The sequence below is a fragment of the Bison bison genome, unplaced genomic scaffold (genome assembly GCF_000754665.1).
Source record: "Bison bison bison isolate TAMUID 2011002044 unplaced genomic scaffold, Bison_UMD1.0 scf7180017864108, whole genome shotgun sequence".
Classification (NCBI taxonomy): Eukaryota; Metazoa; Chordata; class Mammalia; order Artiodactyla; family Bovidae; genus Bison; species Bison bison.
The window spans coordinates 3283733-3301244 of record NW_011494680.1 but is presented as its reverse complement, the minus strand read 5'-3'; positions in this window follow the sequence as shown (position 1 = coordinate 3301244).

Sequence of the window (17512 nt, the reverse complement as noted above, 5' to 3'; positions counted from 1 at the left end):
GTCTCTGCTTTTGAATATGCTATCTAGGTTGGTCATAACTTTCCTTCCAAGGAGTAAGCGTCTTTTAATTTCATGGCGCACAGAGCGTGGCCAAGAGGACCTACCCCATGTCCGAGGTCAGGAGCAGAAGCCGGGAGGACACCATGCCCAAGGAGCGGCGGCCGAGAGGAGCTACCCCACATCCGAGGTCAGGGGCGGTGGCCGAGAGTGCCAGGCTGCGACAGTGCAGGAGCAGCCGAGAGGAGCTACCCCCACCCAAGGCCAGGGGCAGCGGCCGGGAGGAGCTGCCCCACGTTCAAGGAGCAGTGGCTGCACAGGCGCCAGAGGGACTAGAGGAGCTATTCCACGTTCAAGGTCGGGAGGGGCGGCGGTGAGGAGATACCCCTCGTCCAAGGTAAGGAGCAGCGTCTGCACTTTGCTGGAGCAGCCGTGAAGAGATACCCCATGCCCAAGGTAAGAGAAACCCAAGTAAGACGGTAGGCGTTGCAAGAGGGCATCAGAGGGCAAACACACTGAAACCATACTCACAGAAAACTAGTCAATCTAATCATACTAGGACCACAGCCTTGTCTAACTCAATGAAGCTAAGCCATGCCTGTGGGGCCACCCAAGACTGGCGGGTCATGGTGGAGAGTTCTGACAGAATATGGTCCACTGGAGAAGCGAATGGCAAACCACTTCAGTATTCTTGCCTTGAGAACCCCATGAACAGTATGAAAAGGCAAAATGATAGGATACTGAAAGAGGAACTCCCCAGGTCAGTAGGTGCCCAATATGCTACTGGAGATCAGTGGAGAAATAACTCCAGAAACAATGAAGGGATGGAGCCAAGCAAAAACAATACCCAGTTGTGGATGTGACTGGTGATAGAAGCAAGGTCCAATGCTGTAAAGAGCAATATTGCATAGGAACCTGGAATGTCAGGTCCATGAATCAAGGCAAATTGGAAGTGGTCAAACAGGAAATGGCAAGAGTGAACATCGACATGCTAGGAATCAACGAACTAAAATGGACTGGAATAGGTGAATTTAACTCAGATGACCATTATATCTACTACTGCGGGCAGGAATCCCTTAGAAGAAATGGAGTAGCCATGATGGTCAACAAAAGAGTCCAAAATACAATACTTGGATGCAATCTCAAAAATGACAGAATGATCTCTGTTCGTTTCCAAGGCAAACCACTCAATATCACAGTAATCCAAGTCTATGCCCTAACCAGTAACGCTGAAGAAGCTGAAGTTGAACAGTTCTATGAAGACCTACAAGACCTTTTAGAACTAACACCCAAAAAAGATGTCCTTTTCATTATAGGGGACTGGAATGCAAAAGTAGGAAGTCAAGAAACACCTGGAGTAACAGGCAAATTTGGCCTTGGAATATGGAATGAAGCAGGGCAAATAGAGTTTTGCCAAGAAAATGCACTGGTCATAGCAAACACCCCCTTCCAACAATACAAGAGAAGACTCTACACATGGACATCACCAGATGGTCAACACCGAAATCAGATTGATTATATTCTTTGCAGCCAAAGATGGAGAAGCTCTTTACAGTCAACAAAAACAAGACCAGGAGCTGACTGTGGCTCAGATCATGAATTCCTTATTGCCAAATTCAGACTGAAATTGAAGAAAGTAGGGAAAACCACTAGACCATTCAGGTATGACCTAAATCAAATCCCTTATGATTATACAGTGGAAGTGAGAAATAGATTTAAGGGACTAGATAGAGTGCCTGATGAACTATGGACGGAGGTTCGTGACATTGTACAGGAGACAGGGATCAAGACCATCCCCATGGAAAAGAACTACCACATGACCCGGCAAGTCCACTCCTGGGTATGTATCTGAAAAAAACAATACTACAGTAATTAAAAGATACAAGCACCCCAGTGTTCATAGCAGCATTATTTTTACAATTGCCATGTAAGTGCCTACCAAGAAGATGATACATATACCACACCTTCTTTAGATATTCTTTATATATATAATATATTAATATTAGATATATATTTTATATATTATATGTATCTTTTCTATATATATATATATCTTTTATATTCATGTGTGCTAAGTCACTTCAGTCCTGTCCAACTCTTTGCAACCCTGTGGACTGTAGCTCACCAGGTTCCTCTGTTCGAGGGATTCTCCAGGCAAGAATACTGGAGTGGGTTGCCATACCTTTCTCCAGAGGATCTTCCCGACCCAGGGAATGAATTCATGTCTCCTGCTTTTGCAGCCGGGTTCTTTACTGCTGAACCATAGATAGATAGATAGATAGATACTACTCAGCCATAAAAAAAAAAAGAATGACATTTTACCCATTGCAGAAACATGGATGGACTTTGAGTGAAATAAGTCAGATAGAGAAAGACAAATACTGTATTATATCACTTACATGTGGAATCTATAAAATACAAACTAGTGAAAAATGACAGAAAAAAGAAGCAGCAGCAGCAGCAGCAGATGCTCAGATATAAAGAACAAACCCGTGGTTCCCAGTGGAGAGGGAGGAGCCATGTAAGAATGCGGGAGTGTGAGGTACAAACTATTGGGTATGAGATAGGCTACAAGGATGTGTTGTACAACATGGGGAACATAGCCAATATTTTGCAATAAGTGTAAATGGATTATAACCTTTAAAAATTGTACAACAAATAATTTTTTAAAGGGCAAAAAGAATTTAATATGGCAAAATAAAACCCCATCTGAGTCATCTCAGGCACCATAGAAGTCCCAGCATCACCTGACACTTCTCTTTTTTTTTTCATATTTATTTATTTGGCTGTGTCAGGTCTTAGTTGCAGCAAGAGGGATCTTTCATTGCAGCCTCAGACTTCTCTCTAGTTGTGTCATGCAGGCTTAGTTGCCCAGCATATGGGATCTTTGTTCACCAAGCAGGGATCAAACCCCACATCCCTTATATTGCAAGGCAGATACTTAACCACTGGACCACCAGGGAGGTCCCCATCCTAACACTCCTTTTCATACTGCCTGTACATCTCCTAATTAAAACCATCTCTCACCCTTTCTCTCCCCTTGAAACCTTTCCACAGACCCCTCTAGAACTCCGGTTTTCCCCCGCAAACTCCATCTCCTCTTCATCCTCAACCTCTTCTCTGAACATTCCTGCCACCTTGTTCTACTACCTAAAATGTAGCTAGTCCCTGGGAACACTAAGTCTTCCACTTAGTCCTCCACTAAGTCCTCCACTTAGTCTTCCACTAAGTCCTCCACTTAGTCTTCCACTAAGTCCTCCCAAACAATCTCTGTTGGGGGCCAGCACGAGGCACTCCGCCCATGGCAAAGGTCATGAGGAAAGAGGCTCGACATACGCAAAGGCGGGATCGAGCCTCAGGAGTCCCCCTGGAAATCCTCGCGCATCTACCCCCATAACCAGAGCCTGCCTACTTTACTACTTTGTGCTCTCATCTACACCTCTGACTTTATGGGGGGCTGTCCCCCACCACCTCTTTCGGAGAAGGAGTTAACTTAGAGCTCCAGTTAATAAAAACTCCTGGGCATGACAAGAGTGTTTTAACCTACAAACTCCTCTGAAGTTTCTCTAGCCTGCCTGACAGGCTTGTCTGGCCACATGTGATTGCTCACAGCCTCCCAACCATGAGAGGCATGAGATGCTTTAAACCTTCTAAAAACAGGTTCCTTAGAAAAGTTAGAAAGCTATAAGTATAATGGGCTGATTAGAAATTGTATTGGTGAAGAGTTTTTCATTTGTTGAGCCAATTTTTGTTGCTAAGTCTCCACATCCCCTGCCCTTACACACATTAATGAATATATAGAAGAAATAAGTATTAACCTTTGATATTAATCACATTAGACCTTAGGCTAAGTAAATTCTTTCCTTAATTAAAACCCACTACACCCTCACCCTATAGGAATGTAACTTTATCTGGTACCTTCGGAAGGTGGAGTCTTTTTTAAGAATAATCACCCCTGGAGAAATAAGTGTCCTGATTGACTGACCGCTGTCACAAGGAGAGGGTCATAAATTGTCAGCAGGCCCCCTGGCCAGAAGATGATGTAACACCCCTAAGACCTCTGTATACATTTGTATGAAGCACCTGACTTTGATAAAAGTCAGGACTGCTGACCCCACGTGACTTTTGCATAACATCTCAGTGTATAAAAGTAGACCATGAAAAATAAAGAATTGGGATCAGTTCCTCGAAAGACTGGTCTCCCCATGTCTCTCTCTCTCTCAAACTCGGGCTGAGTCTCCATCTTACTTACCGCCATGCTTACTAATTATGCCTGGGCTTCTAAGATCCGACCGGGGAGGCCTCAGTGTCTCTCCTTCGGGAGAACGGAAGGACGCCTGTGGCCTACGTAAGTGGTGCAAGCTTCTTGTCTTGAAGTTTTATTGGTTTCCCGCGTAAACCAAGCTACTCAGCCTCTTTTCTCCACTGAATTTTCCTACTGAGCTATCCTTATTCTATTACTCTTTATATCTCTAATTAATATCTAATTGAAGCTATTGTATCCTGATCCTCGCCGACGCCGTCCCCGCTTCGAACTCCCTGGATCAGCCAGGACTGGGCCCTGGCAGGTGGCGCCCAAGACAGGCGAATCGAAGGTAGGTCCCCAACCCTATTCCCCCAGTGTTGAATTTTAGGGATGGCTAGGACCCTACTCAGGGTGCCGTGGACCCCCCTGTAGGATAGACAGGGCGAGTAGGAGTGGGAAGTGTTGAAAGTGTTAAAGAGTTAGAGTTAGACAGAAAAAACGGTTTCTGAAGTTGAAAGGCCAAAGGAAAGCCTGATCTTTTGAAAGCTAAAAGCTTTATCTTCTATTATACTTAATTTTCTGACATGGGTAACACTGAATCAAATGAAAGACAGCTCTTTATAGGAGTAAATTTTTTTCATTTGTACAAAAACAGTGTCCTTGATTTCCAGAAGAGGATACTGTTAATCTAGATACTTGGGTGAAGGTAAAAAAAAACTAAAAACTTACCCTATAAATATGATTAAAAATGTTCTGGAGCCTCGTCATGAGGCTGTGGGATAGCCTATGGGAGAGGCTATAGCGGTGGATGGTAGTGGGTCTCCACCTTCTGCACAGATCATATTTTCTGCCATTGACGAAGAAAAGAAGGGAGACTGTGCTCTACCTCCTGAGGAGTGAGAGGGCTTACAGGACGCTGCGGCCGGGCGCCCTGGCGAGCCCCCTCTCCCTCTACACAAATTTTTAAAAATTTATCCAACAATTTCTGATTTAAGGCGACTACCCCACCTCCGCTCGCACCTCCCAGGGCCTAGGAATTCCCCAGTTTACATCCAAAGCCTCCCAGAGCATTGCCTAAGGCTGAAAAAGATAAAAAGATTTATTTTAAACAAAGGAGCTTTTAAAAAATACACAATATACAGAGCCTGCTCCTTGCAGAAAACCCCCTCAGGGGGACCTCACCCAAGCAAAAAAAAAAAAAAGAGAGAGAGAGAAATAAAAAGATTAAAAAAAAGTGAAAAAGAAAAAAGGAAAGAAAATAGAGAAAAGATCTAAAGATAGAAAAAGAACTAAATAGTGAAAATGAGAGAGGAACGGAGGAGGAAGGAATCAGGGAATGTAGCAAGATAGAGAAAGGAAAAAAGGAAGTTAGAAAAAGAGATAGAAAGAGAGGGAGGAGGGAAGAAAAAGTTAGAGAGAAAGAGGGTAAAGGGAAAGAAATGAAGGAAAGAGAAGGTAGCAAAAAAGGAAGGGGGAGAGAAAAGTGAGAAAGGCAGGAAGAGAGGGAGAGAGAAAGAGAGACAGTAAGAAGGAAGAAGGGAGAAAGAGGGAAACAAGAAGGAAATGATAGAAAGTAAAAGAGAAGAGAAGAGGAAGGAAAAAAGATAGAGTGAGAGAAAGAAAACTTGAGAAAGATTTAAAGAGAAGAAGGAAGAAAAAATTAGCAGAGGAGAGAGGAGAGGACTTACAGGACACTGTGGCCAGATGCCCTGGCGAGCTCCCTCCCGCTCTGCGCAAACCTTTAAAAAAAACTTATCCACCACTTTCTGATTTAAGGCGATCGCCGCCACCTCCGTTTGCGCCTTCCAGGGCCCAAAAGTTCCCCACTTTGCCACCAAAGCCTCTCAAAAGTGTTGCCTAAGCCTGAAAAAGATAAAAAGTTTTTTAAACACTGGAGCTTTTAAAACAGACTGCGTACAATATGCAGAGTGTGCTCCTTACAAAAAACCCCCTCGGGGGTCTCACCTAGGCTAAGAGAACAGTGAAATGGTAAGGGGATTTAGCAACAATATTAACCCCTGAGGAGCTGGTTACTCCAATTCCAACGGGAGTGGCTGGTCCCCTACCTGAGGGCATTGTAGGATTTGTGCTGGGGCATAGCTTGCTTTCTTGAAAAAAAAAAAAGAAAAGAAATTTCGGTGGTGCATGGTGTAGTAGATTCTGATTATATTGAAAAATTAAAGTTTTGACCTTGCCACCTACCAAAACTGTGCAAATTAATAAAGGTCAAAGAGTAACACAGCTTTTGCTTTTTACCTTAGTATCAGACAGGAAAAAACTTGACTTCTCAGGCTAGGAGCCACAGAGTATTTGGATTTAGTGATCTAGCCTTTTGGGTGCAGGAAATTACAGCTCCAAGGCTTTTAAAAGATCTTTTAATTCAAGAAAATAAAATGTCAGGGCTATTAGACACAGGAACAGATGTCTCTTAACATTGCTGGGAAAGACTGGCCCAGCTCCTGGCCCACACATACTACTGAAAATGAGTTGGTGAGATTAGACAAAGTGGTATGCGGGGTGGGAATGCTGTAGAGAAAAAGGTGAGGGAGAGTTTAATACCCTGAAGAGTAGTGAGTTCCCCATTGCTGGAGGTATTCAAGCAAAGATTAGATGGTTGCTTGTCATCTAAAAAGCTATAGACCAGATTTAGGTTACAAAACGATAACTGGAGAAGCTTATAAAGATGTTGTGCAACACCTCTTTACTTGCTTCTCATATTTAGGTCTGCCAAAAGTTTTGAAAACTGATAATGCCCCTTTGAAGCGGAGAGATTGTTTACTAACTTTAAATGATTTCCAAAAATTATTAGGAGATGTTAATTGGATACGCCCACATTTAAAACTGACTACTGCAGATTTAAAGCCTTTGTTTGATTGCTTAAAAAGCGATCCTAATTCCAGTTCTAAGAAAAAGTTGACTAATGAGACAGAGTCGGCTCTTGTTAAAGTAGATGAGACTTTAAATGATCAGTTAATTAAGATTAATATTACCAAAAGATGATATTAAATTATTCTTGCCACAAAACATGCACCTACAGGGTGCTTGTGACAAAAAGGCCCATTGGTTCCATCTACCAGTGACCCCAAGAAAAATAGTGTTATCTTATCCCAGCTTGGTGGCACAATTAATTATAAAAGGAGGAAAAAAGAAGTGTGGAACTTTTTAGAAAAGAAGTAGCAAATATAGTAATTCCATTCAATAAGGATCAACTGCAAGTCTTTTACAAAATAGTGATGATTGGCAAGTTGCCCTGATAGATTTCAGGGGTCAAATTTTGTTTCATTTGCCCTCAAGCCCCCACAGTAGTTAAAAATTCAAAAATGTTAGATTGGCAATTTGAGGATACCTGTGGAACTTTCCAACTCTATGTAGTTCCTACGCTCCCCTTTACCCTATGGGGGAGGGACGTGCTATCTCAGATAGTCAGAGAAGGGTTTTCTCAATTTCTTAGTTATCAACAGGCGGAGTGCCTCACGCTGGCCCCCAACAAATCTCTCTTTTTTTTTTTCTTCATAATTCTTAACCCTCACAATGGAAAGGTGGAAACGGTATTCTCTTGGCTCCCCACTGCTTCTTCCAAACAATTTCTCCTTCTTGTCCCATTAAAAAATAATAACAAAAGCAAAAATAGGAAAAGAATAATCAGGGCCTCTTCTTCATTAGTTATTAAATATTTGAAATACTACCCAGGACTGGGAGCACACATTATAGGAGGCAAGAATCACAACCACCTTTGGAAAATATTTGGAATTGTTTCAAGTTTATAGAAAACACCCCCAGCCTTGCTTTCCCAGCCTTTCCAACCTGGATCCCTTTGGAGGTATCAGTTCCTGAAGCCAAGGCACAGAAGTGCCGTCTGGTCTACCCACACCTTCATGCAAATCTCATGCACAACCAAACAGTTGTCAGCAGGCATGCCCCACAGGCCAAACAAAACTGCACCCACTACCTCACACATTTCCTTTTCCTTTCCTTGTCTCACCTCTTTCTCACTTTATTTCATTGTTTTTGCTGTCGGGGTTATTACTTTGGAATGCCCCTTGGAGGATCTTCAGGAGTAAAATTACCTCATTTAATTCAATGCATTGCTCCCGGAAGCAAGTTTTATTTCCTGTACTTGAATCTGGATGGTAAACAAGATGCTTCTCTTTTTCCCCATCCTCCTTCCCTGCCTCCCCTGGTGTCTCTGTGGTTAAGAGGGCTAACACATTTATAACACACCCTGTCATTTATGGAGACTTGGCCTGAAGCTTGGATGGAGAGAAACAGAAATTTCTGTACACATTTTATTCCACATATTCACAGAGGACAAGGCAGTGAACGAGTGGTTTTATTCAGGTGGTTTTATTCACATTTTTAGGGGGTTATTCTCCCAGGCTGAGTGAGTCAAAGAATAAGGTACAAGTTCTTTGATTTTATAAGGTTTTCAACCACTCCATTTTGTACACGAGAACTTTCTGTGCTGTGTAGCAAAGCAAAGGCAGCACTGGCCTTAAAATCACAAGTGTGATCTTTGGGTGCTCTTCTCCACCCATTCCAATAAGACTTGCATACCCAGTTCACCAGTGGCTTGTCAAGGTCACCAGCACTTGCGTCTGGCCAAATCCACTGAAGGATTTTAGTTCTCATCTTATTCAATATCTTCAGCAGCAAGTGACACTGTCTTCTCTTCGTGAAACACTATTTCCCTTGGCTTCTGGACCATCAATTTTGTTTCCCTCCTCCCAGTCTGTCTCGTCCCTTTCTCCTTTGCTAGGTTGTTTGTTTGTTGTTTTTTTTTTTCCTGACTTTTGTATGTTGGGATACCCCACAACTCAATCCCAGTCTTTTTGTCTCCTCTATGTGAGGAAATGGCAATTCACACCAATATTCTTCCCTGGAGAATCCCATGGACGGAATCTGTTGGGCTACATACAGTCCATGGGGTCATAAAAGTCAGACAAGACTGAGCACACATGCACAGGTATGTAATCTCATCCAACCCCAAGGCTTCAGAGGCAACCTGTATGCTGTTGATTCCTGAATTTTACCTTCAAACCCATCATTTGTCTTACTAGGAATCTCAGACCCAACACACCCAAAATGGCATTCCTAATTTTTCCCCTCAAACCTAGCCTTCTTTCAGTCTTCTCCAACTCAGCACATGATACCACCATTCCCCAAGATGTTCAGTCCAAAACCCTGGAGTCTTTCTTAACTTTTCATTCATTCCTACTTACTTGCCTACATTTACTCAGTCAGTAAGTCCTCCCAGCTCTACTCCAAATCTGACCTATTTCAACCACCTCAACCACTACCACTCTGGCCATCTTCGTTTTGCCTTGATTATTGCAAGTCTCCTGTGGTAGATCGCACCATAGTTTCCAAGTATTCACTGTTCCTCTTGGTGCAGGATTATATTTCCCCACCTCCGGTGATGCCAGGGTTAGTCACATGACTTCATTCAGTCAAGGAAATGTGAAGGATGTGATGTGTGTCACTTTGAGGCAAGAGAGTACAGAATTTGCATGTGATTCACCATCATCATTTTTGTCTCTACCATGAAACCAACGAATGTTGCATACAGAGGCACATATTCTAGAGTGGAGGTGATGTGGAGTAGAGCTACAAGACAGGAAGCATCGTTACTCTGGTCTTACTCAGCCTATCCTGACCAATACACTTACCAACCTGACTCCCGACTTCTATGTCACTCCCCTCCCCCACCACCCAGCCAGCAAACACTCCACAGAGGGGTATTTTGAAAAGGTAAAGCAGATCATGTCATTTCCCCACTCAAAGTCCTCCAAGGGCTTCCACCTAACTCAGACTAAAACCCAACCTGCTCATGGTATTCTATAAACCCTTTTTGGTTGAGTCCTTCCCCATCACTCTGATAGCATCTCTTGTCCATCTTCCTCTTGCTCACTCCTCTGCTCCACAGTGGCTGTGATGGTTAATTTTACATGTCAACTTGACTGTTTCATAGGATACCCAGATATTTGGCTGAAAGTCATTTCCGGGTGTGCCTGTGAAGGTATTTCCAGATTAGCATTTAAATCAGCAGAGTGTGTAAAACAGATTGTCATTCCCAATATGGGTGGGCCTTATCCAATTGATTCAGAGACTAAAAAGAACAGAAAAAGTGGAGGAAGGGAGAATTTGCCCTCCTCTCCTTGACTGAGCAGGGACATGGGTCTCCTGCTCTTGGACTGGAACTTACTCCTCATTGGCTCTCCTGAGTACTGAATGTCAAGCCTTTGGATTCAGACTGAATTACACCACAGACTCTTCTGGGTTTCCAGCTTACAGACAGCAGATCGTGGGGTTTCTCAGCCTCCAAAGTCAAAACATTGGTTCCGTTTCTCTGGGGAACCTTGACTAATACATTTCCTTTGTTGCTGTTTCTTGAATATGCCAAAACCTATCCACTCCAAGAAAAGACAGAGACGTGCTGACAGCATGTTGAAGAATCGAACCTTTGGAAAGTAACTTGGTTTAGATCCAGTCATGAGGGTGAGCCTCTAGTTTTCTTTAAAAAGGAAGAAGAAAGTCTTAAACTTCACTCTCTCTCTCCCTCTCTCTCTTCCTCTCTTCACCATGAGATGACGCAGCAGGAAGCCAAGCCAGGACTTCTTTGGCGGTCCAGTGGGTAAGACTCCATCTGCCAATGCCAGGGACATGTATATGATCCCTGGTCTGGGAAGAGTCCACATGCTGTGGAGCAACTAAGACCGCAAGCCATAATTACTGAAGCCACTGAAGCTGGTGCCTAAAACCTGAGCTCTGCAACAAGAGAAGCCATCGCAAAGAGAAGCCCACACACAGCAACAAAGAGTAGCGCCCCCTCACTGCAGCTGGAGAAAGCCCTCGCACAGCAAGGAAGACTCAGTGCAACCAGACAGACAGAAAGAAAGGAGAAAAAAGAATCTAAGCCAGGAAGCAGTCATCACCAGGAAACTTTCAAATCTGCTGGCACCTTGATCTTGGAGTTCCCGGCCTCCAGAACTATGAGAAATAAAATATCTGTTGCTTAAACCACCCTGCCTATATAGTATTCTGTTATGGCAGCCCAAACAGATTGACAACACCTAAAATTATGTGTATATAACTTTGATGAAAATGGAAACCAAATTTTGAAATGATCATGCATCAACAATAAATTAAAAGGATGATTTTAATTTGGCTTCCCTCGTTGTGTGCACACAGATACATAGCACCATTTGGGCAATACATTTTGCAAAGCATCTAAATGCATGAAAATATTTCAGGGAAGTGATAATCATGGCCTGGGCCAATCTGTCTTTTGTAAATAGTTCTCAGGGAAGTATACTAATTAGAGCTAGGATAGGCAAATGATACAGCAACCCATCAATCAACAGCCTCGCTGCTCATCTATTGAATATATAGCAACAGATAGTCAACCTTCTGTGGGATAAACAAGCAAGTGGAAGTTTCTGGCACTAAAAATGTTATTATTCAAGGAAAGACATGGGACATAAATTTCTGTAAAGTTAAATGACAGTACCAATTTATAAATAATACTTCATCAAAAAGTAAAAAGATGCCATAAGATTATGTAAGACTTTCACTAAATAAAGTACAGAAGAGTTATTGTATAGAAGAAAGAGAAATCGAGATGCAGAGAAGGGATCTCAGAGGAAAGAGATGAGAAGTAGGTCTTGAAAGATGGGCTACACACGAATGGATGGGGGAAAGGAGGAATTCAAAATGTGGATCCATTTAAACAAGATGTGGTCTTGGCACCATGAAAAAATTTCCAGGTCTGGAGCCAACACATTAGAATATAAGTCTACTAAGCAGAGTTCAAAGGCAAAGTTTTAGCCTTTGGCCAGAGGAAAACCACTTATTCAGAAAAAAATAATTCCATCACCCACAGTGAGGCCAAGAATCCAGTCAGGTGCCCTGCTAGGGTATATATCATCTTTTATGAGATTAAAAAAAAACCCAGGGATGGTTTCTGATCAATGTTACAGGCCCAAATTACACATAAACGGCAATTGCCTCTTAGCAAAATCATTAATTAGGGCTGACTTGATTTTATCATGAATAATAAAAATTAAAATATGCTTGTGGACTTCTGTACTTCAATAAAAGTATGGGGTGTGATTTATTGGTGAGAGTATTCTCCAAGGGAATATAAATATGTAATTTATATAAAGTTCAAATACATTACCTCTTCAATGGCTGAAATAAACTAGTGACTTCAGTTCAGACAAATAAATAGGAGGGATATGTAAATTAGTGAAAATTAATGTTCTGACATTTACATAACACTTAAATCCTGCAATGAAAATTATCTAGATCAGTGGAAGTCAGAAGTGTTTCCCTTACGTAACTGTCATCAGACGAATCTGCATACATGGTAGTCACTCAAAAGCAAACTTCTAACTGTTTTTGTAAGTAATTAAGGGAGATCTGGTGGTTTCCCAGGTTACTTAGTGGTAAAGAATCTGCCCACCAATGCAAGAGCCACGGGAGACATGAGTTCGATCCCTGGGTCGGGGAGATCCCCTAGAGCAGGAAATGGCCATCCACTCCAGTATTCTTGCCGGGAAAATCCCATGGACCGAGGAGCCTGGCAGGCTGCAGTCCATGGGGTTGCAAAGAGTCGAACACAACTGAGTGACTGAACACACACACACACAGAGAAGACAGAAGCCACATCACAAGGCAAGGCTGTGACCAGTTGACATCCAGTTCAGAAGAGCAGGTAGCCGTACCCACCAGTGTCCAGAAGAGGGCAGGCAAGAACCACTCAGGGGGAGTCATCCTCAGAAGATCACCCCTTTGGCACCAGTCAGGAGAAACCATCCTCCCCACCTGCACAGAGATGGCCCGAATCTGCCCAGGACTGACTGGTAAAGGAGATGGAAGAGGGGAGATGCAATGGTGAGTCACCTTGCCAAAGGCAGCTGAGACGTATGAAGCACAAAGCCAAGAAGAATCATGGAGAAGCCAGAGGATGGACAAAGCAGCCAGGAGTCAAAAGGACCCAGGATCAGGAACGCAGCAGCTCTGACTGTGCCACTCCCCTGCTCACATGCCTTCAGTGGCTCCCTATTTCCTAAGCACAACCCAAGCTCCTTAGTCTGGCGTCCAAGGCCCTACAATGATCTAAACAGAACCCACTTAATCATCTTAGGCATTAGTGTTTGTTTTTAATCATATACTCAATACGCCAACGAAGCCAAGGATGACTTCCCTCCTCAGTGTCACTGTTCCTGCTGCCCCTTCATTCATTCATCCTAAAACAAACACCCTGTGGCCGCTGGTGATGAGAGGCAGGGAAACGGGATCGATAAGACGAAATGCTCACCTTTGAGCAGCTACCGGGAGGAGACAAACAGTGAGGTGTAGTGATGTAGCTACACTGAGGGTACGCAAGGGAAGTAATGGCGTGGAAAGAGGAGTAACTAATCAAGCTGTCCGAGAAGGCTTCCTGGAGGCAGTGACCATCCCCTTGAAATGCCTTTTTCTCTCCTCACCATATATTGAAACCTTCATTGCCTACTGGAGAGCCATCTATTGTTTTCATCTGCCTGGCCACCTTTCCCTGCTGCTGGGAAAATGTACCCCCTCCTCCTTTGGAAATGGCTCTCTGCTCACCTTCCCCAGTGGGCTGGCCATTCATGTTATCTCTTCCTTTTGTCCATAGTAACTGGTTCAAGGAGTATCCTCTAAACCAATCAGATCAGTTCTCTGGAGTTTTTTTGCCCTCCCATTGAAGTTAGAGGTGTCGCTGCTTCTGTCTCTGGGTTGGAAGCTGTCAGTATGGATTTCAAAGCTGCTGGTGCCAAGTCCCTTGCCCCCTTGAGGATCCTGAGAGGATAAACTGCAGAGAAAGAGGCAGAGAAATGTGACCCGATGGAAATCCCAGAATGCAGTTATATTGAATTATGGCCAGGACTGTATTTAACTGTGTGTAACAAGAGCCCAGCTCTGGGACTTAACCAAAGAGGAGTTCTTTTTCTCAGGTAACAAATGGTCAAAAGGTCAGCAAGCAAAATCTAGAACGCTGGCTCCACAACAATGACAAAGACCAACCTCCTCCCACCAACCTGCCTCACCCTCCTTAACAGCTCTCCATCTCACCTCCCAGGATGACTGCTGCCTCTCTGGGCATCGTATCCACATGCCAGACAAGAAGGATGAAAAGCATATGCCAGCTTGTTGTTGTCGTTCAGTCGCTCAGTCATGTCTGACTCTTTGCAACCGCGTGGACTGCAGCATGCCAGGCCTCCCTGTCCCTCAGTATCTCTGAGAGTTTGCCCAAGTTCATATCCATTGAGTCGGTAATGCCATCCAACCATCTCATCCTCTGCTGCCCCCTTCTCCTCCTGCCCCTTTCTCCAGCTAAGTGTCCCCTTTTGTCCGGATTCCCACAAGTCACATCCTGTATACCTCAGCTTACATCTCAGTGTTCAAAAAAGGGTCCTGTGCCCACCCCACACATAAGCTACAAGGGAGTTTGGAGGGGTGTTAGTTGGGCACGATGAGAAGATAAAAGGAATGCCTACTGGGAAAGCAGTGGGTGGTGTCTATCACGACTCCTAAATTGCCTTGCTGGGCTATATAGATCCACAAATCCTCCTTTTTGGCTTAAGCCAGTTTGAGGTAGATGTTTGCAACTTTCAAGAAAAAAGCCATGACCCATACACCTGCCAAAGGCCACTGCTACCACCGGATCCCACTCCATAAGGACAAGCCCACCTTCAGTCTCCAGTTATAATGGGCGCTTTTCCCACTGCAGCCTGAGTTAGGGCATCCCTGGGACAGGGTTAATTCTGCAGACAGCCCAGGCACACCAGCAGCTCCTGCCAGCATGATTGCTAGAATCTAGCTACTAAAGACCAGCTGTGTCTAAAGCCATCAGCACCATGGGGACTTCCCTGGCGGTCCAGTGGCTAAGACTTCAAGCTCCCAAAGCAGGCGGCTCAGGTTCAATCCCTGGCACTGCAACTACGAGTTCAAATGCTGCAGCTAAAGATCCCATATGCCACATCGAAGACCAAAGAGCCCAGGTGATGCAACGAAGACCAGGAGCAGCCAAATAATTAAAAGGCCTTCAGCACCATCAACTTTTACCTAGTCGCTGCTATTGGCCCCACCCCTGAATGCAGCAATGCTACCCTGGGCTTGTTGCTGGCAGGAAAGAGGGGAAACAACAGCCATCCCTATTTACCACTAAAACGCTGAAATATAATCTGGTACATCTACATGATGGGACACTGCACAGCAATAAAAGAGATTAGGGATTCTGTATTTCTGATGTGATTTATGTGTGTGCTCAGTCGTGTTTGACTGCTTTTGACCCCATGGGCTGTAGCCTGCCAGGCGCCATGGGATTCTCCAGGCAAGCACACTGGAGTGGGTTGCCATTTCTCACTCCAGGGGATCTTCCCCACCCAGGAATCAAACCCACATCTCCTGCAGCTCCTGCATTGACAGGTGGATTTTTTACCACTGAGCCACCTGGGAAGCGCCATTCTGATGTGAAACACCTTCCAAAAAGCATTGCTAAGTTGTTTCAGACATGTCTGATTCTTTGAGACCCCACAAACTGTATGTTGCCTGCCAGGCATTAGTAAGGGAGAGGGGTGGGGAATCAAAGCATAAAACAGTATATATAGGAGATAATCACTTGTGTTAAAAGGAACAAAAAATAATACACGTGTAAATATTTGCACCTGCCTAAAATATCTCAGGAAAAAAATATGAAACTGGTCCTATTAGCTGCCTTCAGGGTGGAGAACAGGGAGCTGAGCAGATTGGAAGGGAGGCATTTATTACACCCTTTAAATCTTTTAAATTCTGGACCTTGTGAAACCTATTTGGACTTACTTGGATCTTGTGAACCTATCTGAAAAAGAACAAAAATATATTTCTTGAAATAAACACATTTGTGGTTTGTGGTGGTATGCCTAGGGGGGTTTTGTTTTCTGTTTTGTTTTTCTAGGCAGAGCAACAGGAAAGAAGAAATTGGCAGCCAGGGCTGGGAAGAAAATAGAAAGAAAAAGAAAATTAGCACCCATTTAACAATACAATGGAAATAATGTCTTCATTATTGGCTGTTTTTCTCATATATTTTCAAAGCATTTACAGACATCAGTTCACTCACTCTCTCTCTCTCCCTCCATCCCTGTCTCTCTCTGTCACCTTACAAGGTGTGGGAAATGGATCCAGTTCCTTTCAGCTCAGAGGTGATGATGCACTGCTTGAAATCCAAGTCTCCCAGCCTGACCAGCTCCTCCATTCTGGTATCAGGCTACTGAGCCTTTATCCAGGCTGTTGTCTGGGCCTGGAATTCCCTTTCTTCTCCTCCTTACGCCCAGAAGCCACTCCAACATGACCTCTTTATTGAAAATAACTGTTCCTTCTTTTAAACCCAAGGTTTCACAAACTTTTCCTTTTAAATGCTGAATAGTAAGTAGTTTAGGCTTTGAGGGTCATCTGGTCTCTCCGGATACCAACTTCCCAACTCTGCCATTAGGGGGCAAAATCAGCCATGGACAACATAGAAACAAACAAGCAAGCCATGTTGTCCTCCCACCCAATTTTATTTACCAAAACGGATAGTGGACTGGAGTTAGCCTTCAGAGCAGGATGGTACTTTTCTGACCTCGCATTTGACCCCCAAGGAAATTTGCCATCAGCTAGCATCATGCTCCATATTACATTATCCACCAGGGGGTTATCCTTCTTTCTTCCCCTAGATGCAAATATCCAAAGTATATATATACTTTGGACAGTATATATCCAAAGTATGCAAAAACACTAATTCAAAGAGATATATTCGTACCTATGCTCATCAGTCTGAAATGCAGTACTTGGATGCAATCTCAAAAACGACAGAATGATCTCTGTTCGTTTCCAAGGCAAACCATTCAATATCACAGTAATCCAAGTCTATGCCCCAACCAGTAACGCTGAAGAAGCTGAAGTTGAACGGTTCTATGAAGACCTACAAGACCTTTTAAAACTAACACCCAAAAAAGATGTCCTTTTCATTATAGGGGACTGGAATGCAAAAGTAGGAAGTCAAGAAACACCTGGAGTAACAAGCAAATTTGGCCTTGGAATATGAAATGAAGCAGGGCAAAGATTAATAGAGTTTTGCCAAGAAAATGCACTGGTCATAACAAACACCCTCTTCCAACAATACAAGAGAAGACTCTATACATGGACATCACCATATGGTCAACACCGAAATCAGATTGATTATATTCTTTGCAGCCAAAGATGGAGAAGCTCTATATAGTCAGCAAA